The 24062-nt window shown below is 47.4% G+C and overlaps 1 protein-coding gene across 3 annotated transcripts in view; it reads right to left on the reverse strand.

The window, feature by feature from the left end:
• LOC123744859 (protein FAM43A) overlaps positions 1–24062 on the reverse strand; it is a 168342-nt gene that overhangs the window by 53015 nt on the left and 91265 nt on the right. For 2 of the 3 annotated variants that reach the window (XM_045725046.2, XM_045725047.2), the window contains one exon: positions 9303–9356. The exons of the other annotated variant lie outside the window; for it this stretch is intronic. The gene's annotated coding sequence lies outside the window, so the exon portion shown is untranslated. The remainder of the gene's footprint in view (positions 1–9302; positions 9357–24062) is intronic. 3 annotated transcript variants of the gene reach the window in all.

Here is a 24062-nt window from a genome sequence, read left to right on the forward strand (position 1 = left end):
TCACCCTCGAGGAGTCATCCTCACCCTCGAGGAGTCATCCTCACCCTCGAGGAGTCATCCTCACCCTCGAGGAGTCATCCTCACCCTCGAGGAGTCATCCTCACCCTCGAGGAGTCATCCTCACCCTCGAGGAGTCATCCTCACCCTCGAGGAGTCATCCTCACACTCGAGGAGTGTACAAGATGCAGCATCTCCATCACAACGTAATGGGAACTGTGGAGGGAGTGAGACACTCTCAGTCAAACATATGGAAATAAAAGAGAATCTACTCCTTGACATCACACAAGGGCTTGTGAGTTGATATGATTTACCAAGGTCAGGGGACACGAAGCCTGCTAGGGTCATCGAGGGGCTCCTAGACGCCACTGACAGACCCCCAGGATGCAACCCACAACAGTTGCCTATCTCTCAAGACTAACTATTTACTTATAGAATGGTAGAGGCTTCAGGTGGGAGGAGTCTACTTGTCCTGGCCAGATATTGAGCCTTGGATCACTTGTGAGCTGACTGACCACACACACTCACGGACACACACACACACTCACGGACACACACACACTACATTAGTTGATTGACAGTTGAGAGGCGGGACCAAGGAGCCAGAGCTAAACCCCCGCAAGCACAACTAGGTAAGTACACACACACCATGTCTGGGTAGAGAGGGGCGTCCGGGCACACGGAGGGTGTTACGGTATTAACGCCCTTGCTGGAGTGTAGAGTGGCAATTTTGGCGCCATCTATGGGTCTGCACTACAACTCCCAGGTATTAGGTGAGACGCAGATAACGCCATCTGTTGGCGGTGGCATGGCGTCAGTGAAAGGCTCCTGTTTCATACCTCAGTTAGGCGGTGAGGTCCGATGACGATGACCTCTCAACCCGTTCTCGCACTTTCGTATAGTCAATATTGACTTATTAAATACGTGCATATGTGACATACTAAACATACTAGTTTACCTTGAAAAGCTTCATAGAAAACACCGACCTTACCTAACCTTCTTAGTATGTTAAGATAAGCATCTTATTGCTTCGTAATTACAATTATTACTTAACCTATTATATGTTATAGGTATTATAGGTACAAGAATGTAACAACTCTTGTATATATCTCAAAAAAAAAGGTATAGGTTAAGTAATAATTGTTAAGGTTAAGTAATATACCTATTATAGGTATAGGTTAAGTAATAATTGTAATTACGAAGCAATAAGATGCTTATCTTAACATACTAAGAAGGTTAGGTAAGGTCGGTGTTTTCTATGAAGATTTTCAAGGTAAACTAGTATATTTAGTATGTCACATATGCACGTATTTAATAAGTCAATATTGACTGTAAGAAAGTGCGAGAACGGGTTGGACCTCTAGTGGGTGGCATAACGATGTCAACGCCTTCTAGGTTGTGTATGTAATTACAATGTCAGTTCCCCGGTGGAAGGGTGTTATCCTAAGGTCACCCAGTATACTGTCTAGCTAATGACATTTATGTTCAATGTTCACAGATGTGACGTAAGGAAACGATTGCGCTGAGGAGGGCAGTTCACCTTGGGCAGTCTAGAACTCCTGAGTTGGTCCTGTGAGACGGCAAAGTGGCCGCCGTCGGTAGTAGCAGTGTGTTTGCTGCTGGATTTATGTAGTGTTTTATGGATCGACGTAGCCGGGATTTGGCCGAGAGGTGTTACAAGACGACAGTTGTGTTCCGTCTGCTGAGAAGTGCTGCTAGTGTGTTGCTACAGACTTCTGCCAGGGTGTTAGCTACCCCTTGTACGTTATTGTGACCCCTGTCAGCGTGTTGTTGAAGCCCTCTGCCAGTGTGTTTCTAGAGAGCGGATGTGGGGTATTGGGACATTGTGATGATACGGTATGTGGACTGGCCCATGTTGAGGAAGGTGAACTCGCTGGTGGTTACCATTGAGCGTGCACGACACGTAGTACCTGGAGGCATTGGATTCGTCGGGATTTGATGAACACTGCAGATCTATTGTTTATCCCCCCCACCCCTCCCCCTCCCCTTTATTCTTTGCACTGTTACTTGCCACCGCCCGTTCTTGAAGACTTCCCATCGACTTGGAGTAGGATCAGGATGAAGTTATAAGACACGTTAACAGAAAGAACCCGGTTACTGGCCAAAGTTGGCCGTAACAGAGGGACACCTGGTGTAGAGAAGACGTCCGGGCACACGGAGGGACGCCTGGTGTAGAGAAGGCGTCCGGGCACACGGAGGGACGCCTGGTGTAGAGAAGGCGTCCAGGCACACGGAGGGACGCCTGGTGAAGAGAAGGCGTCCGGGCACACGGAGGGACGCCTGGTGTAGAGAAGGCGTCTGGGCACACGGAGGGACGCCTGGTGTAGAGAAGGCGTCCGGGCACACGGAGGGACGCCTGGTGTAGAGAAGGCGTCCAGGCACACGGAGGGACGCCTGGTGTAGAGAAGGCGTCTGGGCACACGGAGGGACGCCTGGTGTAGAGAAGGCGTCCGGGCACACGGAGGGACGCCTGGTGTAGAGAAGGCGTCCAGGCACACGGAGGGACGCCTGGTGTAGAGAAGGCGTCTGGGCACACGGAGGGACGCCTGGTGTAGAGAAGGCGTCCAGGCACACGGAGGGACGCCTGGTGTAAAGAAGGCGTCCGGGCACACGGAGGGACGCCTGGTGTAGAGAAGGCGTCCGGGCACACGGAGGGACGCCTGGTGTAAAGAAGGCGTCCGGGCACACGGAGGGACGCCTGGTGTAGAGAAGGCGTCTGGGCACACGGAGGGACGCCTGGTGTAGAGAAGGCGTCCGGGCACACGGAGGGACGCCTGGTGTAAAGAAGGCGTCCGGGCACACGGAGGGACGCCTGTACCGGATAGATACACCAGACTGAGCCATGTCTCTCATTGTTTTTCTTCTCACACTTTCTCTTAAGTTCTTTCTCCTCACATGTTATTGCTCCACTCAGTGTTCTAGCCTTTTATTGACCACACCTTACTTTCTCTTCTCTCACACCCCCCTCTCTCTCTTTCTCTCTCCCCCTCTCACCTCTCCTCGTTCATTTGGATTCTGCATGATTGCCTCTGCCTGCTTTATAAGACTAGCTGGTGCCGCCATCACTGCCTGTGAGAGAATGGTGGTGTCTCGGGTAGACCTGGACTCCGTGGTTGCATGTGCAGTCTGTGTACTGTACATGTGTGACTATAGGAGGCCTGGTCGACGACCGGGCCGCGATATTGGACATAATGTCCCATTTTGTGTTCGTGGGTCCTCTAGTAGGTTAGGCTAGGGCATTTTAGTATGACTTATTTCTTTACTTTGGGAGCCGTGGCGAGAACGGGCTACCCGCACACACCCAATGCTGCCCAACACAACCCTCTTACTCCACATGCAAATATTACAAGCAGTGTAAAAATAAAATAACAGCGAGCAGCCAAACACCGTCCACCATATGAGCAAACAATTCAGGAACATCAGGAAGCCCTGAACACACAACCACTCAACATCACACTACAGCACCAAGCTACCAGGGTGTGGAACACCCTCAAGATGTTACAAAACTCAGTGGTAAACACACCTACTACTACAAGATGAGACGCCACGCTCTCACAGTTGGTGGGTCCAACAGCTTGTATTTATTAGTCTGGAAGAGTGCCACTAGCTGTTGGCTAGGTCTTCAGGGTAGCGCCATTACACGGCCGGCCTGGGTGTCCGCACAGCCGGCCCGCTATCGCCACACACATCACTCAGTCGACTCCCTTATTACCAAGATTATCGCAGGTGGTTTTAACTATATAAAGTTCTTATATACTTGTCTAAAAGCAGAATGGAAAACACTTAACATACGAGCTGCAGAATTTGTATTATTGAAATCCGATAACCTTATGAAGTCAGAGTCTCAGCAGCTGCCTCCACACACACACACACACACACACACACACACACACACACACACACACACACACACACACACACACACACACACACACACGCACACGCACGCACCTGTTTAAAACAGTAAAACACTACAAATTACTTCTCGATAAGACCCATCGTCCGTTTGTTTATTGAACTCTTAACTCTGGCGAGCCTAGAGAGTAACTCTATTATTGGATATAAGCGGCGGGAGAGGCAGGATATTGTGGCGGGACGAGTGGCATTCATTCATTCATTATGCGCCCCATACCTATCCCGGGGGCGGTGATGTAAAGGGTTACAGAGGCACTTAATGGGTTCAGAAACTGAACCCCATCGTTCATTTAGCTAAGAAAGTGACAGTCTTGTGGAGGTAGTTATACAATATCATCCTACATACCATGACACGAAGTTGGGACTAGTATTTTTTTATATCTGATATGAGAATGAGAAAAGTCAGTGGTGCAAAAAAAAACTTGTCAGAAAATTTAAAATCCATCGTCCTACTTTGTCCATTATTGTTTTTCATATTTTGTAAGTTATCATTCCATTGTTACAATTATCAAATGCCTTTGCAAATTATATGTACAGGGCGTCTGCATTCTGTTTTTCTTCTAATGCTTCCGTGATTTTGTCATAGATGAGTAATTGTGCTCTAAATCTATGTTGACCTGGGATTGTGACGTGTATTGTTCTCCATACAACCGGAGACTTCATTCCTAATCACTCTTTCAAAAACTTTTATTAGGAGTGATGTTAGTATGACTGGTCTATAATTTGTTAGAAAATGCTTTACTACCGCCCTTGTGCACGGAAGCTATATCTGCTGATTGAAGTGCTTCTGATATCTCGCAAGTACCCATGACTTTTCTCCATATTACACCGAGGGCTCGTGTTAAAGGTACTTTGAATATTTCTTTATGAATATTGAATCCCAGGAGTCGGAACCAGGGGGCTGTGTGCTCGGGCATGTTGGCATTTTATCTTTCAAAGACTTCTGTGTTCGTGTTAATATTAGTTACATTGTCAAGTGGCTGAAAATTGTCGGTAAAGTAACCGGATCATTAACTTTTATGTTGTTTATAGAGGTGATTGGTCTCTCTTGTCAGGGAGCTGCGAGTGTGTGTGTGGCAGCGTCTTCATATGTATTTCAACATTTATTTATATATATATATATATATATATATATATATATATATATATATATATATATATATATATATATATATATATATATAGACATATGTCGTACCTAGTAGCCAGAACTCACTTCTCAGCCTACTATTCAAGGCCCGATTTGCCTAATAAGCCAAGTTTTCCTGAATTAATATATTTACTATAATTTTTTTCTTATGAAATGATAAAGCAACCCTTTTCTCTATGTATGAGGTCAATTTTTTTTTATTGGAGTTAAAATTAACGTAGATATATGACCGAACCTAACCAACCCTACCTAACCTAACCTAACCTATATTTATAGGTAAGGTTAGGTTAGGTAGCCAAAAAAAGCTAGGTTAGGTTAGGTTAGGTAGGTTAGGTAGACGAATAAACATTAATTCATGAAAACTTGGCTTATTAGGCAAATCGGGCCTTGAATAGTAGGCTGAGAAGTGCGTTCTGGCTATTAGGTACGACATATATATATATATATATATATATATATATATATATATATATATATATATATATATATATATATATATATATATATATATATATATATATAATCGTAAATAAATAATAATAATAATTTACTATCATCACAAATAAATCCCTTTAACGTGACGTATCAGTGAGAACATCAGTAGGAGCCGTGCGGAGGAGTCGAACCTGTCCCCTGGGGTACTCCCAAGCACACAAGCCTTACCCCACTACACCACGACATGCTCTTCAAGATTCATGTGGGGTGTTATAGGAGTTCTAACACCACCGCTTCTCTTCAAAAGAGAAGCGAAGCGGTGGTGGTAGAAGTGCCATTACCACAGCTAGAGTGCATAGGGGGGGGGGGAGGGGGGAATGAGTGAAGCCTTGACCTGGCTTCAGTGGAAGCCTCAGAAACCCCCATCTAGAGGATTCAGTTGAATCTCAATTTTCATTGCTTTTTACCATGTCATGGTTGAGCGGTCTGAGGCGTGTGTTTGGCAGTACCAGGTGTACTCACCTAATTGTACTCACCTAATTGTGCTTGCGGAGGTTGAGCTCTGGCTCTGTGGTCCCGCCTCTCAACTGTCAATCAACTGGTGTACAGGTTCCTGAGCCTACTGGGCTCTATCATATCTACATTTGAAACTGTGTATGGAGTCAGCCTCCACCACATCACTGCCTAATGCATTCCATCTACTAACTAATCTGTGTCCTGGTTCGAATGACTCTTATCAATTTTCCCATTATTATTAATTTATTTTTTATTGAGGGGAGCGTTGTTTAGTATATTAAACCCTTTCAAACACATAACGTAACTCTCCTTACTTTCTGCTTGTTACAACTTGTAATAAAGTGCTTACGTCTTATCATAACGTATTCTATGATGTATTAGAATGTTGTTACAACTTGTTACGTCTTCAAACGTGTTGTAACGTTGTAGCGACGTCGTGTCTTTGGCGGGGTATGACGTGTATAGGTGGGCTTCGTTCGCCAGCTCTAGGTCCATCAGCTGTGGGAGCGGGGCGTCTCCTCTTGGCGTAGCCTGAAGTCTGGGAAAGGGGGGGGGGGCGCTGGTTAGAGACCGGGCCGCGGGGACGTTGATGCCCGAAATTAAGGCAAGGTAAGATAGTGGTAATAGGTTCAGGCATTTCTGGTGCTCGGGATGGGAGGGTGGGAGTTGTGGGAGGGAGAGAGGGAGGGCGTGGGAGAGGGGGGGGGGTTGGGGGGTTCTCCCACATTCCTCACGCTGGAGACCACACCGTTACCCCGTAACCTTGAACCTGGTCACCCAGACGTGTGAGTGCGCCTCACACACACACACACTCACACACTCACACACTCACACACACACACACACACACACACTCACACTCACACACTCACGCCACCATGAATGGCCGCCTAGGTCCACGATGTATCAATCTGGTTTATTTTTATTGTTATATTTTGTCCCGATAAGCGAGTTTACAGGGCAGCATCACTCGCCCTTTTCCGTTGTCGGGACAGGAAGCCTGTGTACTCGTCTAGTTGTGCTTGCGGGGGGTTGAGCTTTGGTCCCGCCTCTCAACTGTCAATCAACTGGTGTACAGATTCCTGAGCCTACTGGGCTCTATCATATCTACATTTGAAACTGTGTATGGAGTCAGCCTCCACCACATCACTGCCTAATGCATTCTATCTGTTAACTACTCTGACACTAAACAAATTATTTCTAATGTCTCTGTGGCTCATTTGGGTACTAAATTTCCACCTGTGTCCCCTTGTTCGTGTCCCACCCGTGCTAAACAGTTTGTCTTTGTCCACCCTGTCAATTCCCCTGAGAATTTTGTAGGTGGTGATCATGTCTCCCCTTACTCTTCTGTCTTCCAGAGACGTGAGGTTCAGCTCCTGTAGCCTTGCCAGCAGCAACCAGGAGGCCTGGTCGACGACCGGGCCGCGGGGACACTAAGCCCCGGAAGCACCTCAAGGTAGCCTCAAGGTAGGTTGCCCTGTAGCTCATACCTCTCAGTTCTGGGACAAGTCTGGTGGCATACCTATGAATCTTCTCTAACTTTGCCTTGTGTTTGACTAGGTATGGACTCCAGGCTGGAGCTGCATACTCCAGGATTGGTCTGACATAAGTGGTATACAAGGTCCTGAACGATTCCTTACACAAGTTTCTAGAGACAGTTCTTATGTTGGCCAACCTAGCATATGCCGCTGATGATATTTTTTTTATGTGGGCCTCTGGGAAGCAAGACACACCTGCAGCAACAAGACACACCTGCAGCAGCAGGACACACCTGCAACAGCAATACACACCTGCAGCAGCAGCAAAACACCTGATATAGAGCTGTCAGAAAGAACTTTTTCCGTGTAAATGTCGTAAATAAGAGGACCCGCCCGGACGAGGAAGCTGCCCAAGCCAGTCTGATACACAACTTTAACTGTAAACATGATAAGAAAACCCGCGGGGACATGAATCATTGCACTGAAGTAATGACGGTCGAAAACCGGGGCTCAAGAGCCGGTGCTCGATCCTGCAAGCACAACTAGGCGACCAAGACACACACACACCTGCAACAGCATTACAAACCTACATCAGTAGGTTTGTAATGCTATATACCTGACCCAACCACGTTGTCACGAGAGAGACCAAAATCGTTGTCACACGATATGCTACCTGGTTTTAATTAAATTTGTATTCGTAAATAGGGAGTGTGTCGGCGGTGGTCGGAGGAGCCTCTCGCCGCTATTAACAGCGAGCGAGGCGCCCTTATGATGGCTGCTAAATTGTCTCTCTCTCTCTTCCCTCTCTTTCTCCTCTATTTCTCTACCTTCCTTCATTTGATGTGGTTCTTTTTCCCTCTTCATTTCTCTCGTGTGTGTGTGTGTGTGTGTGTGTGTGTGTGTGTGTGTGTGTGTGTGTGTGTGTTTGTGTGTGTGTGTGTGTGTGTGTGTGTGTGTGTGTGTGTGTGTGTGTGTGTGTGTGTGTGTGTGTGTGTGTGTGTGTGTGTGTGTGTGTGTGTGTGTGTGTGTGCATTCCCGGTCTCTTTCAATTTCAATTTCAATCCTCCGTAATTCCAATGCTCGTTCAAAGCCATTGTCACCTTCATGGGGTCCCGTCCCATCCCATCCATCCAACGTCAGGTCCCTCCAAGACCCGGCGCCTGGCAGCTCCAGTTCTGCCGCCCTCTGTGGTTCACAGTCACGCCGCCTCTCAGGGTAAAGTGTGCTAACCAATGGTCAATCTTCCTGGTTAAACAACTCGATATTTGTCTAGATATTTCTGATGCTCTCAAGGTTTAACAGGGTTCCAGTCATATTATATTTGTAAGCCGCCAAGTGAAACTTTGTCCGGAGCAGAGAGCATTCTAAAATTATAACTGTGTTGTATTATAAATCCAGGGTTTAAAATTTAAATTATTGTGGTATATTTCTTCAATGTCAAATTCTAGAAGATGCTGAAACCGTTTTTGAATTTCATAATTCACATTTTTTTGAGAATAATATAACATTTTTAAGCTAACGTAAAATTCAATCCAACTTAACCATGGATAGGGAGTAGATAACAGCACTAATTACAGTGGGTTGTAAGTGATTACCACGAGGGCACATCCCCCCCCCCCTAGGGTCAAGTTGCCACAGTGGCGGCCAGCACCCCCCCCCCCTACACCAGCCCCAGCCTGACGCCGCCACACCCTTCCCTGTGGGACACAGGGACGGACAAGAGCTACCCCTCTACATCACCCCCCTGATGCAGCTCGCCCCAGACACGAGAGCAGCGGGCCAGACCTTACCTGTGTAGGTGAAGGAACCTGTGTCGGCGCCACACAATGGCTCGTCTCAGTGATCTGTAACGACAATACAACACGTTACTTGACATAACTCTAAAAAACACACATATAACACACACACATACACATATACACGGGTTGCGCCAAAGCTCAACCCCCGCAAGCACAAATAGGTGAGTACACACACACACACACACACACACACACATACACACACACACACTCCTCGAGGAACACCTAAACACACAAGATAAAATTTATGTTGTTTGATGTGCGTCTGCCCCCCCCCCCCCCCGCCGGCCGGCCGGCCATCGCTGGGTGTTCGTGGGCAACCTCGTGTATCTCCACCACTTATAACACACACAACCCACAACCTTAATGAAACTGCTCTTACTCCTCTCGCCTTCTTGCTTATGCAGCTTCCAATACCCTCTCCCCTCCCCCTCTCCCTCTCTCTCTCTCTCTCTCTCTCTCTCTCTCTCTCTCTCTCTCTCTCTCTCTCTCTCTCTCTCTCTCTCTCTCTCTCTCTCTCTCTCTCTCTCTCTCTCTCTCTCTCAAAATTGACACACTTGTTCAAACCAGGCAAATAGTGTAGTGGGAATTGTGAAGAGAACACAGTTTCAACACCTGTCACTGCCACAGGTGTTCCCTACCACAGTGGTCATGTGAGTGTAAGTGTTCAGTGGTGTGGCAGGACTCTCAAAGAGTCACCTCGTCTACCTCTCTACTTTTACCAGTGGTGTTAGTACTCTGTGGTCTACACCAGACTAAACAGCACTGAAGAGTGTCAACAACGGGCTATGAGGCGGGGCTCCTGACGCAGTCAGTGTAGGAACGTGTCTGGTCTGTCAGGGAACTCTGAGACGGCGGTGCGGCCGGTTTGGCTAGCTCCCACTGGGTGCCTTGTCACCTCCTGGGACCCTCAGCTCACCTGGGTGGCTTGTCACCCCGTGGGACCCTCAGCTCACCTGGGTGGCTTGCTATCTCCTGGTTCCATCAACTCCCAGGGTGGCAAGTTTTCCTGTTTTCCGGTTTTATTAAGCCTTTGCACATTGGCCTAGCTGCCAGGGACGTCCCAAGAGCAGCTCCTCAACGCTCCTATACCGTAGAAGACTGTAGAGTCCTGATGAATGATGTGACTTGTGGTAGTCCCTAAGGGAGTCCCGAAGGGGCCAGCGGCCGCCGGGGGAGCGCTCAAGTTGTGCTCAAACATTTACATATCTGTACACATGTTTACACACACGCTAACGTGATAAGGAAGTTTATACAGGTGTAGCGCCGGTGGCACGTGGAGTGAGCGGCCCACCACTGCGAGACTGGTGTAAACACAACATTCTAGACCAATATTTAGAGAGAGGAATGAAGCCATTCCTTCAGAGAACAAGGTGGTGAGTGGCGAGACTAATGGTCGTAACTTGCCGGGACATCCTTACTATCTTGTGTTATCTTGTGTTATTATATAGAGCATAACGACTTACGCAGTTCCTTTGCGGAACTCTGTTGCCTCGGGTTTGTTCTTCATGCACAAGTCGTATGACTCTAATATGTATGTGGAATACATATGTATATGTGTGTGTTCACCTAGTTGTGCTTGCTGGGGTTGAGCTCTGCTCTTTCGGCCCGACTCTCAACTGTCTATCAGCTGTTACTAACTACTAACTAACTCATTTTTTTTCACACACATCCACACCCCCACACCCCCAGGAAGCAGTCCGTAACAGTGAAAGAAACATCGAACCCGTGCCACAGGATTACAAGTCCAGCGCGCTATCCACTCAGCTACCAGACCCCCTTGTGTATGTGTATAATTTATGAAGAAATTAACATACATGTGTAAGAGTGTATAACATGGGGCATATGTATGACGGTGTGCCATGGAATATGTATAACTCCATTTAAGCTGTTCACTTGAGACAGTTAAGCAAGTCCCAGCTGTGTCTGGGTACAAGTGACAGGATGAACAACCCAGCGGGTTTTCTTCCTATTGGGGAGTGTTGTACATGCTGCTATGGCGGTGTGTCCACTCACAGGATGAGTGGCGCTGCCCAATACTGTCACTATGGCGGTGTGTCCACTCACAGGATGAGTGGCGCTGCCCAATACTGTCACTATGGCGGTGTGTCCACTCACAGGATGAGTGACGCTGCCCAATACTGTCACTATGGCGGTGTGTCCACTCACAGGATGAGTGACGCTGCCCAATACTGTCACTATGGCGGTGTGTCCACTCACAGGATGAGTGACGCTGCCCAATACTGTCACTATGGCGGTGTGTCCACTCACAGGATGAGTGACGCTGCCCAATACTGTCACTATGGCGGTGTGTCCACTCACAGGATGAGTGACGCTGCCCAATACTGTCACTATGGCGGTGTGTCCACTCACAGGATGAGTGACACTGCCCAATACTGTCACTATGGCGGTGTGTCCACTCACAGGATGAGTGGCGCTGCCCAATACTGTCACTATGGCGGTGTGTCCACTCACAGGATGAGTGGCGCTGCCCAATACTGTCACTATGGCGGTGTGTCCACTCACAGGATGAGTGGCGCTGCCCAATACTGTCACTATGGCGGTGTGTCCACTCACAGGATGAGTGGCTCTGCCCAATACTGTCACTATGGCGGTGTGTCCACTCACAGGATGAGTGGCGCTGCCCAATACTGTCACTATGGCGGTGTGTCCACTCACAGGATGAGTGACGCTGCCCAATACTGTCACTATGGCGGTGTGTCCACTCACAGGATGAGTGGCGCTGCCCAATACTGTCACTATGGCGGTGTGTCCACTCACAGGATGAGTGGCGCTGCCCAATACTGTCACTATGGCGGTGTGTCCACTCACAGGATGAGTGGCGCTGCCCAATACTGTCACTATGGCGGTGTGTCCACTCACAGGATGAGTGGCACTGCCCAATAAACTCGCCCCCTACAGGCAGAATGCAATTTTAATTTCCAGTACAACATTAAATAATGCGCAGCAATAATACACTATTAACAAAGGTTATCTCTCAAGCCTCACACCTCTGTAGGACGAGCGCTGACTACCGCTGTAGCTCAGCCTGGTACCTGTGGATATACCTGCAGGTACCTGTGGATATACAAGCAGGTAACTGTGTTCATACAGGATGTCGACACCGTGTTCAGGCGTCGACACCGTGTTCAGGCGTCGACACCGTGTTCAGGCGTCGACACCGTGTTCAGGCGTCGACACCGTGTTCAGGCGTCGACACCGTGTTCAGGCGTCGACACCGTGTTCAGGCGTTGCCAAGTATTGGGATGACACTTCCTGGTGTGTGTTACACCTCTTGTGCTGATCCTGTGGCCTTCCCAACTCACCACGTCTGGTTATGCCAGTGGCTCAGAATAGTGATTAATTGCTCAAGGTTTTTTTACCCCTGAAGATGTTAACCTGATGGGCGCCTTAGTTAAGCGTGTGTGTGTGTGGGGCTGCATCCTTATATGGGGCTATTCATGCCCGTGCAAACCTCTTGGGTGGCACGGGAGACATCTCCCGTCACGCAGGGTGCAGTTGCACCTCCACAGATCTCCAGTATCAGTTCTTGATACTGGTAATGGCTCAAAAGGGACACCACTTACGGGGTATTCATGCCCGTGCCACCTCTTGGGTGGCTTCATCTTCATCAATCAATCAATCTTGGGTGGGTTAATCTTCATCAATCGATCATTGGTGGTGGCCTAGCCAAGGAGGTCAGTGTGTGGTTGGTCATTGTGTGGCCACGTCTGTGGCCACGTCTGTGTCTGCGTGCTCCAATGACAGCAGCGTTCGTCGGGGTCTTAAAGAAGTTGATTTCCTGACGCAGTCTCTTGCTTTTACCTTATCAACTCAACCCATCACTGTGACACAGTAGACCACAGTACCGTAGTGAGAGCCCTAACACACACCCCAACACCTCCCAGCAAGGAGCCAGTCCTGCCTACTGTGAAGGAACACACATGACTGCTTCAAGAAGACAGCGTCGCATCCAGTGACTCCCACAGAGGTCCCGGACGGTGCAGCATACCTGGGCATGCTAGCCAGGTGTGTGTGTGTGATATCAAACACCTGCAAGCCTAATCTGACATAGCCAGACTAGTGGGTCAGGTGTGTGCCTCACCACACACCATATTACTACCAATATCAACAGCTTATTCGGGTTACACAAACTGGGTTTATTGGGTCAGAGGAACTCTGAGCATAGAGGTTCATCAGTGTATCTGGTTCACATCAGTTCAGATACATCAGTTACATCAGTTCACCGTGCTACTTGCCCGGCTCATGTGCCAGGTAAGTCCACTACGGGCTCACCATAGCCCGTGCTACTTACAACCTCTTGGAACACATTTCAGTCCAGCGAGCATCAGAAATATTGCCGGAACAACCGTGGACATCTTCAAGAGGAAACTAGATTGTTTCCTTCAAGGAGTGCCGGACCAACCGGGCTGTGGTGGGTATGTGGGCCTGCGGGCCGCTTCAAGCAACAGCCTGGTGGACCAAACTCTCACAAGTCAAGTCTGGCCTCAGGCCGGGCTTGGGGAGTAAAAGAACTCTCGGAACCCCATCAACCAGTCCTCGTAAGAAGGGATTCCTACTTCCCCCCAAGTGACAGGTGTCTTCATCTTCCCACGACCAGGGTATCCATCGAGTCTTCACGGTGATATGTTGTTTCCTGCTACATGTTATGTGTCCTGTTTATATGTGTGTACTGTACAGGCCCGACAGCCTTTGTCCCATTCAACTCCAAGAGATTCCTTTTGACCTCATCACTGGTGAGGTCAAAATCCTCCAAGATTGCCGGGGTTTGTTTCCTCCTCATTAAGTGCAGGGCACTTAATTTTGTGTGGCCCTGTTCTTTTGTGAAGACCTTCTGGAATCTTTTTGTTAAGTTCTTCACACACCTCCTTGTCATTCTCTGTGAATCTGTTCTCTCCTTTTCGCAGTTTTATCACTTGTTCCTTCACTACTGTTTTCCTCATGATGTGGCTGTGGAGCAGCTTTGGTTGGGTCTTGGCTTTACTCGCGATGTCATTTTTATACGGTCTCTCTGCTTCCCTCCTCACTCTGAGGTACTCATTCCTTGCCCTCTGGTATCTCTCCCTGCTCTCTGGTGTTCTGTTATTCCTGTAGTTTCTCCATATCCTTTTACTCAGTTGCTTCGCTACCTTACATTCCTGGTTGAACCATGGGTTCTTCTGTTGCTTTTCCTTTTTTCTCCTTCTGGACTGGGATGAACCTGTTCTGCAGCTTCCTGGCACTTCTGGGTGACATAGTCCATCATATCCTGCACAGTCTTCTCTCTGAGACTTCTCTCTGAGGAGACTGACTCACAAACACACTTTGTGTGTGTGTCTGGGGGGGGGGGGGGGAAGCCAAACAGGCTCGGATAACTCTCCGTTATCCTTATCTTTACTGTCGACTCGACCACTCTTAACGATTCCTTCTCAATACCTGACAACATATTTTCTCACAGAGAGAGCGAGGGAGAGAGAGAGAGAGAGCAGGCAGTACCCAAGACAGCAGGAGCAAGATGGCGGCGTACACTCTCCCTCGTTACAATAGTTATTACATAATACTCTAAAACCCTCCAGTATTACCACTACCTTATTACCCATAAGTGGGTACATAACGCACTCAACACACACACACACACACACACACACACACACACACACACACACACACACACACACACACACACACACACACACACACGGTTGACGGTTGGAACAAGTTAGGTGAGAAGGTGGTGGAGGCCAAGACCGTCAGTAGTTTCAAAACGTTATATGACCAAGAGTGCTGGGAAGACGGGACACCACGAGCGTAGCTCTCATCCTGAAACTACACTTAGGTAATTACACACACACACACACACACACACACACACACACACACACACACACACACACACACACACACACACACACACACACACACACACACACACACACGCCGCCCGACGCACTTACCCGCCAGTGACTTAGAAAGTCTTCCAACCAACAGATGGCGTTAGTGTCAATAGACAACATGCACTGTAATTCCCAGAGAGGCCACGAAGGCCTTCCTCAGTGGCCACATGCTGAGCAAACCACGTCGATTCAACGTGTATCTAACGTCTATTCAACGTCTATAACGTTGAATCGACGTTACCGGAGCAAGTTTCAGCCACTGGGTAGCTAGCTGCCTGCGTATGACGTCACGCCTCCCAACAAATGACTATCGCCATGTAAATAAAACAGATGACGATCGGAAAGTGAATCATTCCAAAAAAAAAATCGACGAATGTAATTAATAAGTGAAAGCGAGAGACCAAGAAGATGCAGAGCAGATGTTGACCGAGTTTACAAGGTAAACAAGGGAGAGGGGGGGGGGGAACAGTAGATATAAACAGATGGCAGACAGAGAGAACACAGGTGTTAAACAGCCAGTAATTACCCAAGAACAGGTGAGAAATACAGTGAATGCCCCAGCAGCGAGGGGACAGGTGCTGAGCACTGTCTGAGCACAGCGCTCAACCCCCGCAAGCACACACACACGATGTAAGGAGTACAATGACAGTTGAGACTCAATGGTAATGGTAAGTGTTATCTTAATTACTCTTGCTGAGTTAAAAAAAAAGTTAGGAATTTATAACTTCATCATGGGAGCCGGTCGGCCGAGCGGACAGCACGCTGGACTTGTGATCCTGTGGTCCTGGGTTCAATCCCAGGCGCCGGCGAGAAAGAATGGGCAGAGTTTCTTTCACCCTATGCCCCTGTTACCTAGCAGTAAAATAGGTACCTGGGTGTTAGTCAGCTGTCACGGGCTGCTTCCTGGGGGTGGAGGCCTGGTCGAGGACCGGGCCGCGGGGACACTAAAAGCTCCGAAATCATCTCAAGATAATCCTCATCAGTTAAGAAAACAGTGTTTGACTGTCTAAGCCTGTCTGTGTACTCACCTAATTGTGCTTGCGGGGATTGAGTTCTGGCTCTTTGGTCTCGCCTCTCAACCATCAATCAACTGGTGTACAGGTTCCTGAGCCTACTGGGCTCTATCATATCTACACTTCAAACTGTGTATGGAGTCAGCCTCCACCACATCACTTCCTAATGCATTGCCATTTGCCTGTCTGTGTGTCAGCCTGTCTGTGTGTCAGCCTGTCTGTGTGTCAGCCTGTCTGTGTGTCAGCCTGTCTGTGTGTCAGCCTGTCTGTGTGTCAGCCTGTCTGTGTGTCAGCCTGTCTGTGTGTCAGCCTGTCTGTGTGTCAGCCTGTCTGTGTGTCAAGGTATAGACGTAATAAAGTCTATGTCCGGAGTCCTTATTCCGTTAGTAGCAGAGGTCTGAGAAGAGAGTACATACATTACACTCCCGATAGTACAGTCGGGTTCAATTTCGACGCACAATCGAGAATTCCGAGTTCGAATCTCGGGCGGGACAGAAATGGTTGGGCACATATCCTTCCACCTAATGCCTCTGTTCACCTAGCAGTGCGTAGGCACTCAGGAGTTAGTCAGCTTGTGTTGGGGTTGCATCCTGGGTCAGTAATTCGACCCTGGGGGAAGGGGGGGGGGGTGAGCAACCTCGATAAAATCCAAACGTGTATGAATACACTCTGGCTTCCTGTCCCGTAAGTAAGACCTTAAGAAGGTCCTGGAGGACGAGCCCTATATTCTTGAAGAAAGTATATACCCCTCCACCTGTCCCCCTCCTTTAACAGGTTAATCAATTCTCAACTCCAATAAGAAGTTACAGCAGTAATGATTTATATAACTCGCTGGGTAAATAAAGCTTCTAAATCAAAATGTAGGTTATGTAGTCATCATGATGACGTGTTATCGTGTTATCACGACGCGTCATCATCTCGTAGGTAAATAGTCTACTGTAATTTTGAGTCAAAATTTAGATACAAATATTAATAAATCAAGTTTTTTCAAGTTTCAATTTTTTGGTGATTCACAAAGTTTAACACATGTATGAAGCTAAAGAAGTTCACACTATACGTGCGGTAACAAGGACTTCTTCACCAAAACTACGCAGCCCACTCTAATAACTTAGATGCTGAAAAGATAAATATTGCCCATATCTCTTAAGACATGGCTAGAAGTAATAACGTGATAATATATATTTTTGTGACAGTGTCAGACCACGGAGGAAGAATTGAAACACGAATTTCCTTAAGTACTTTCGTATTTAATAATACATCTGCAGAAGGGTGTATTATTTCGTATTATTAAATACGAAAGTACTTAAGGAAATTCCTGTTTCAATTCTTCCTCCGTGGTCTGACACTGTCACATTTTTCATCACGTGTTAACTTTCGTGATTTACACACATATTTGTTTATATATATACGAGAGTAAGAGGTAATGATTACATATGTATAGGTGGAGTGAATATAAGCGAGGGAGCGTGCAGGTGTGTGGTGGTGCAGGAGGGCTGCTCCAGGACGACTCCCTGTGTTGGTTTTTATGTTGTCAGACACTAGATGCTTCAGGGAACACTCACAACTTTCTTTTCTGCTTCTCCTCTCTCTCTCTCTCTCTTGCTCTCTCTCTCTCTCTCTTGCTCTCTCTCTCTCTCTCTCTCTCTCTCTCTCTCTCTCTCTCTCTCTCTCTCTCTCTCTCTCTCTCTCTCTCTCTCTCTCTCTCTCTCTCTCTCTCTCGCTCTGTGTGTCTGTTTCTCCCTGTGCCTCTCTCTCTCTCTCTCTCTCTCTCTCTCTCTCTCTCTCTCTCTCTCTCTCTCTCTCTCTCTCTCTCTCTCTCTCTGCTTCTCTCTCTCTCTCAACACAGACCAGGATTCATTATACACGGTGCTGATATTCGTAAATGAGGCTGCAAGTTAAGAGCCGTTATACATCCGCTCATCTAAAGCCTGGCTCTAAAAACTAATGCTCTTAACGACATAGTATTAGTTTTTATTTAGATGTGAATTATACCTAATGTGAAGTTATTGCATATTAGGATTAGGTTTGAAGCCGGAGCCAGCTGTGTGCACCTTCAGTGTACCGGTTGACGTGTTCCAAGTACGAGTCAGGCAAAGGAGGATTGCTCGAGGATGGAGCAATGTTCTTGAGACTGTAGAAGGCTGAGCGCCTCAAGTTGTAGTTGTTTTCTCCAGGTTGGCCACGAGGTAAGGGATCTCGACATCTCTTCCTGTAGAAGGCCCTGATGCGTTCACCAGTCCAGCCACAATGACCACAACTAGGGAGAAGTCTTCTTGATGTAACGATCTTACGATTTTACTTTATCTTCAAGAGGGATCAATAATGGTGACCAGGGCGCCGTGTAGAAGAGTGGTGAATGCTCAAGACGGCAGCGAAGAGTCACAATAACGTGGCTGAAGAATGTTGACCAGACCACACACTAGAAGGTGAAGGGACGACGACGTGTCGGTCCGTCCTGGACCATTCTCCACTTGAGAATTGAGACAATCGACTTGAGAATGGTCCAGGACGGACCGAAACGTCGTCGTCCACTTCACCTTCTAGTGTGTGGTCTGGTCAACATGGGAGCGAAGTTGTGCTTCATAAAAGCTCTTGCACCTCCTGCTGACGAGAGGGGTAGGAGTTGAGCAGTAGTGCTCCATGTTTCTTGGCTGCCTCTAAGAAACTGCTCGGTTCACACTTGTTAATAACATTATAATTAACTAGTAGGCGTCACCATTCAACTCAAACAGCTGCTCCCACCCACAGCTGCTCCCACACACAGGATAACTCCACAAACGCACTCAACCCTCACCTACTTTCGCTACACACACCATCTTGACCCTTCCACACCACCGCCAGCACACAACCCCTTCCCGCTTGCCTCCAGACACCCCGTGACCCGAGTTAGGACCCAGGGCAGAGTCAAAGACCATTTCTGACCGTGCGTCTTGAAGACTGACAGCCACCAGCTGACTAACCCCCCCCCCCCTCCCCCACCATACCCAGTAACTACCACTTTGTAAACACCTGGAGGTGGGGAACTTTGGGATGATTCAAAGGAAACCTGGAACTGTAACGTGATGTCGGTCATCTTTGAAGGATGATTAGAATCATCCGGATCATCTATCATGATTGAGTGCTTCCCCCTCGATCATCTCACGAGGATGACAAACCTGTTACGTATGATACGTATGATTCTTATGATACGTCAGCTTCACGTGTAAACACTGAGTGATTCATCCTATTCAGTCTACCCCAGGGGTGACGTCAGTATCCCCCCAGGGTGACGTCAGTATCCCCCAGGGGTGACGTCAGTATCCCCCCAGGGTGACGTCAGTATCCCCCCAGGGTGACGTCAGTATCCCCCAGGGGTGACGTCAGTATCCCCCCAGGGGTGACGTTAGTATCCCCCCAGGGTGACGTCAGTATCCCCCCAGGGTTGACGTCAGTATCCCCCAGGGTGACGTCAGTATCCCCCCAGGGGTGACGTTAGTATCCCCCCAGGGTGACGTCAGTATCCCCCCAGGGTTGACGTCAGTATCCCCCCAGGGGTGACGTCAGTATCCCCCCAGGGGTGACGTCAGTATCCCCCCAGGGGGTGACGTCAGTATCCCCCCAGGGGTGACGTCAGTATCCCCCCAGGGGTGACGTCAGTATCCCTCAGGGTGACGTCAGTATCCCCCCAGGGAGTGACACCTTCCGGTAAGGTTGGGTGGTACTTGGAGGTCGACTACCATGGTTGGCCTCGTCTTAGGCTGCGGTCGACTTTCCTTTTTTGTCAAGACGTTGTTCTCAAGAGCCCGTTTTCCGAGTTTATATATATATATATATATATATATATATATATATATATATATATATATATATATATATATATATATATATATAATAACTGGTATTGTCTTCAGTAATCCAGATGGGTTCAGGTGGGTATAGGCACCTGTTCTGTGGTGTCACCTCTCCCTGCTTTCTTCATCTATATATCACATGATTTATAAGCTCAATACCGCTCCTGTGCCAGGTAAGCTAGGGGATCACCATAGCCCGTGCTACTTGGAACTTGTTGCGAGTAGTTGAATCTTATAACAACAACAACATTTGCGTCTCAAGATTCCATGCGTGTCCTCGTGTTGTAGTTTTATTCTGTGTCTGTGCTCCTTATCATCATTATCGTCAGTGTGTGTGTGTAATGTTTCCATCACTTTACACTTGCTCGTGTTGAACTCCAGTAGCCATTTCTCCGACCATCTTTGTAACATTGTTTAAGTCCTCTTTGGAGGATCCTACAATCCTCATCAGCCATAACTCGTTTCTTTAACTAAAACGACGCATCCGTAAATGCGTAGTTTGCGGATGACGCATTAATTTCGCGTCATCCCCAAACATCTCAACTTAGACTCAACTCCTGAAGACATGTTTATTTACTCAGTGTGTACTCACCTAGATGTGCTTGCAGGGTCGAGCTCGGCTCCTAGCCCCGCCTTCCGAACGTTCCTAGATTAATATAATGACTCATTTCTCACGTTTTTATTGTATTTACATTAAAAATTTTGAATCGAATTTGCCTCAACGACTTCTGCGTCTAACCTAATCTATTTATTGACAGCACAACAACTGGAAAAGTTCTTCCTGGCGTCTCTATAACTCATTTGCGTCTGTCTACCAGGGGCCAGATTCACGAAAGCACTTACGAACCTGTACATCTTTTCTCAATCTTTGGCGGCTTTGTTTACAATTATTAAATAGTTAATGAGCTCCGAAGCACCAGGAGGCTCTTTATAACAATAACAACAGTTGATTGGCAAGTTTTCATGCTTGTAAACTGTTTAATAAATGTAACCCAAGCCGTCAAAGATTGAGGAAAGATGTACACGTTCGTAAGTGCTTTCGTGAATTTGGCCCCTTGTCAATTTCCCTCGGAATTTTACATTGTTGACATTTACATTTACAGAATTGACATTGTTGTCATGTCCTCCCTATCTCTCATTTCCTCCAGTGTGGTAAGGTCCTTGTTCACTCAGTCTTTCCTCATAGCACAATCCCCTCAGCTCCGAAACGAGTCTCGTTGTATATACTTGGACCTTTTCAAGATTCTTCTTCTCCTTTTTTTAGGTAAGGGTTCCATGCTGAAGACGCATATTCAAGAGTGCGTCACATCTTTGCTGAATATAATCCTTTCTCCAAGTTTCTGAAAGACACACGGATGTTGGCCAGTATGACCCAGGCAACTGTTGTTGCTCTCCTAATGTGGGCGTCTGGCGTCAGATCTTATGTCCACTCCCAGGTCTTGCTTTTTTTCTGACTGAATAATTTGTCTTCCCTTCATCCTATACTGCTGTACTGGTCCTCGCTCTCCTGGGCCAATCCTAATAACTTTGCATTTGGCTGGGTGAAACTCTAGCAACCATTTTCCAGTCCACTTCTGGAGTGTGTCCAAATCCGCTTGCAATGTATCACACTCTCACTCTGACCTGAGTCTTCTCATTGGGTTTGCATCATTTCAATCTACAAAATTTGTGCTCATCATGCATGTATGTGTGTGTGTATTTACTATTTGCGTCTGCAGAATCGAGCTATATTAGCTCTTGGACCCCGCCTGTGTGTGTGCGTGCGTGTGAATATATTCAGGAGAGGCATGCGCACATCACACTAGCGGTAACTTTAACGCAGCACCACGAAGTTATCCTAATGACCACACTCATCTCCGCTCCCTGGCACACACACACACACACACACACACACACACACACACACACACACACACACACACACACACACACACACACACACACACACACACACACACACACACACACGTGCTAAAGGAAAGAACGAAAACAATGGAATACCCAACATATAGAAACATGAAAGCAACAGATCAGGAGACACCACCCAGGAAAACAGTAGTACAGAAACAGCAAGATTAACCCCATACTTCACCCAGAAACCTCAAGAACACACACCACAACCAGAAGACATAGTGTAAGTAGAGACAACAGAGCATCGAGGCAAACACCACTAAAAGATGCAGGCGATGAGTCACAATAACGTGGCTGAAGTAAGTTGACCAGATCGACTTGAGAATGGTCCACGACGGACCGAAACGTCGTCGTCCCTTCAACTTCTAGTGTGTGGCCTGGTCAACATCAGCACTAAAAGATACTAAGGAAGAGAAGAGGACGCTGAGAAGAAGTCCTTTTCTCAGAAGAAAAGCCAGAACCCCAGTTTGAAAACGTCTAGTGGCTATAACCATGAAGCAGACGAGGTTACTACACATGCATGAAGAAGCCTGCACAGAGGTTACCAGCTTATTAGACTAAGACAAGATGGAAATCTCCTCAGAGGTTGTGAGAGGAAGGTGTGTGAGGAGCTGGACACGTTTTAACTCTTGAAGGTGAGCCAGAGCGGAATGCTAGTACAAGACATCTTTCAACGAAGGATATTATTATGAAAGGCATGTCAGTAGCTGAGGAGAGGAGTAAATTAAGAAACGTGCAAATGATCTGCAGGAGGAGGAGGTAGGATGGTTCGTGTCAATGCTTCCAGATGATGCACAATGCTACACTTGGGCCTGGACAGGCTGCAAGAAGTGTATAACAAATGGTTCCCGGAGTTAACTGCTCCAAATTGTAAAGTATCAAAGTTAAAGAGGCGGTCGCAAGAGTCATAAAGAAAAATAGGCTTAGGAAGAGGGTATTACACCAGCCATAACATCTCAGATACACCTCAATACAACACCATCAGCTGCATATACAAGCTAAGCAAACATTAGGTTGATTTGCAAGAAGCTGACCAAGGAACCTTGAGAACATTATGTAGGACGAATGTTAGATCTGTGCCTAGAGTATGCAGCTCCACCTTAACCCTCACCTACCACAGCATAACAAGAACATTTGGAACATTTTTTTTTTACCACAAGGACAATGTAAAAAGAGAAGAACGCGATATATAATATGATGACAAGATACAAGATACTGAAGGAAATTGACAACCTGGGTAGTTTATTTAATGATTATTTCAGTTTATTTTACTTTATTTAATGATTATTTCAGTTTATTTAATGATTATTTCAGTTTATTTAATGATTATTTTAGTTTATTTTAGTTTATTTAATATATATTTCCAGGGAAGTGTGGCTGACAATTTATATAACGTGGATAGTGACTTTTCCCCATGTAGGGGGGGGGGGGGCAGCATAACGAGGGGGCGCTGGTGGTCATTGGAAACAAACGAACCTGAAAAATGTCAACAAATGCTTGTGTGGAGTGAGAGTGGTAAACCCGTGACCAGACCTTGAACCAGAGGTGGTGGAAGCCGCCGCCGTCATCCGCACCTCCAGGAGCAAGTCTTGACAACATTGGGTCGGGAGATAGAAATACAACAGATACAATAGGTATGGGGGGGCGGAGGCCCCAGAGGCGGATCTCTGTGGGAGGGAAGCACTCTGGGGGGGGGGCCTCTGTTCCGTAATGTATCCCCCCATAGATGACTGGGTCTCTGTACCCCTTATAGCATTAGTCTTTGGTCACTGTGTCACCCTCAGTCTTCCCTCTCTGTGTCCCTCAGTCTTGTCACTGTGTCACCCTCAGTCTTCCCTCTCTGTGTCCCTCAGTCTTGTCACTGTGTCACCCTCAGTCTTCCCTCTCTGTGTCCCTCAGTCTTGTCACTGTGTCACCCTCAGTCTTCCCTCTCTGTGTCCCTCAGTCTTGTCACTGTGTCACCCTCAGTCTTCCCTCTCTGTGTCCCTCAGTCTTGTCACAGTGTCACCCTCAGTCTTCCCTCTCTGTGTCCCTCAGTCTTGTCACTGTGTCACCCTCAGTCTTCCCTCTCTGTGTCCCTCAGTCTTGTCACTGTGTCACCCT

This window comes from Procambarus clarkii, chromosome 70 (genome assembly GCF_040958095.1).
Source record: "Procambarus clarkii isolate CNS0578487 chromosome 70, FALCON_Pclarkii_2.0, whole genome shotgun sequence".
NCBI lineage: Eukaryota > Metazoa > Arthropoda > Malacostraca > Decapoda > Cambaridae > Procambarus > Procambarus clarkii.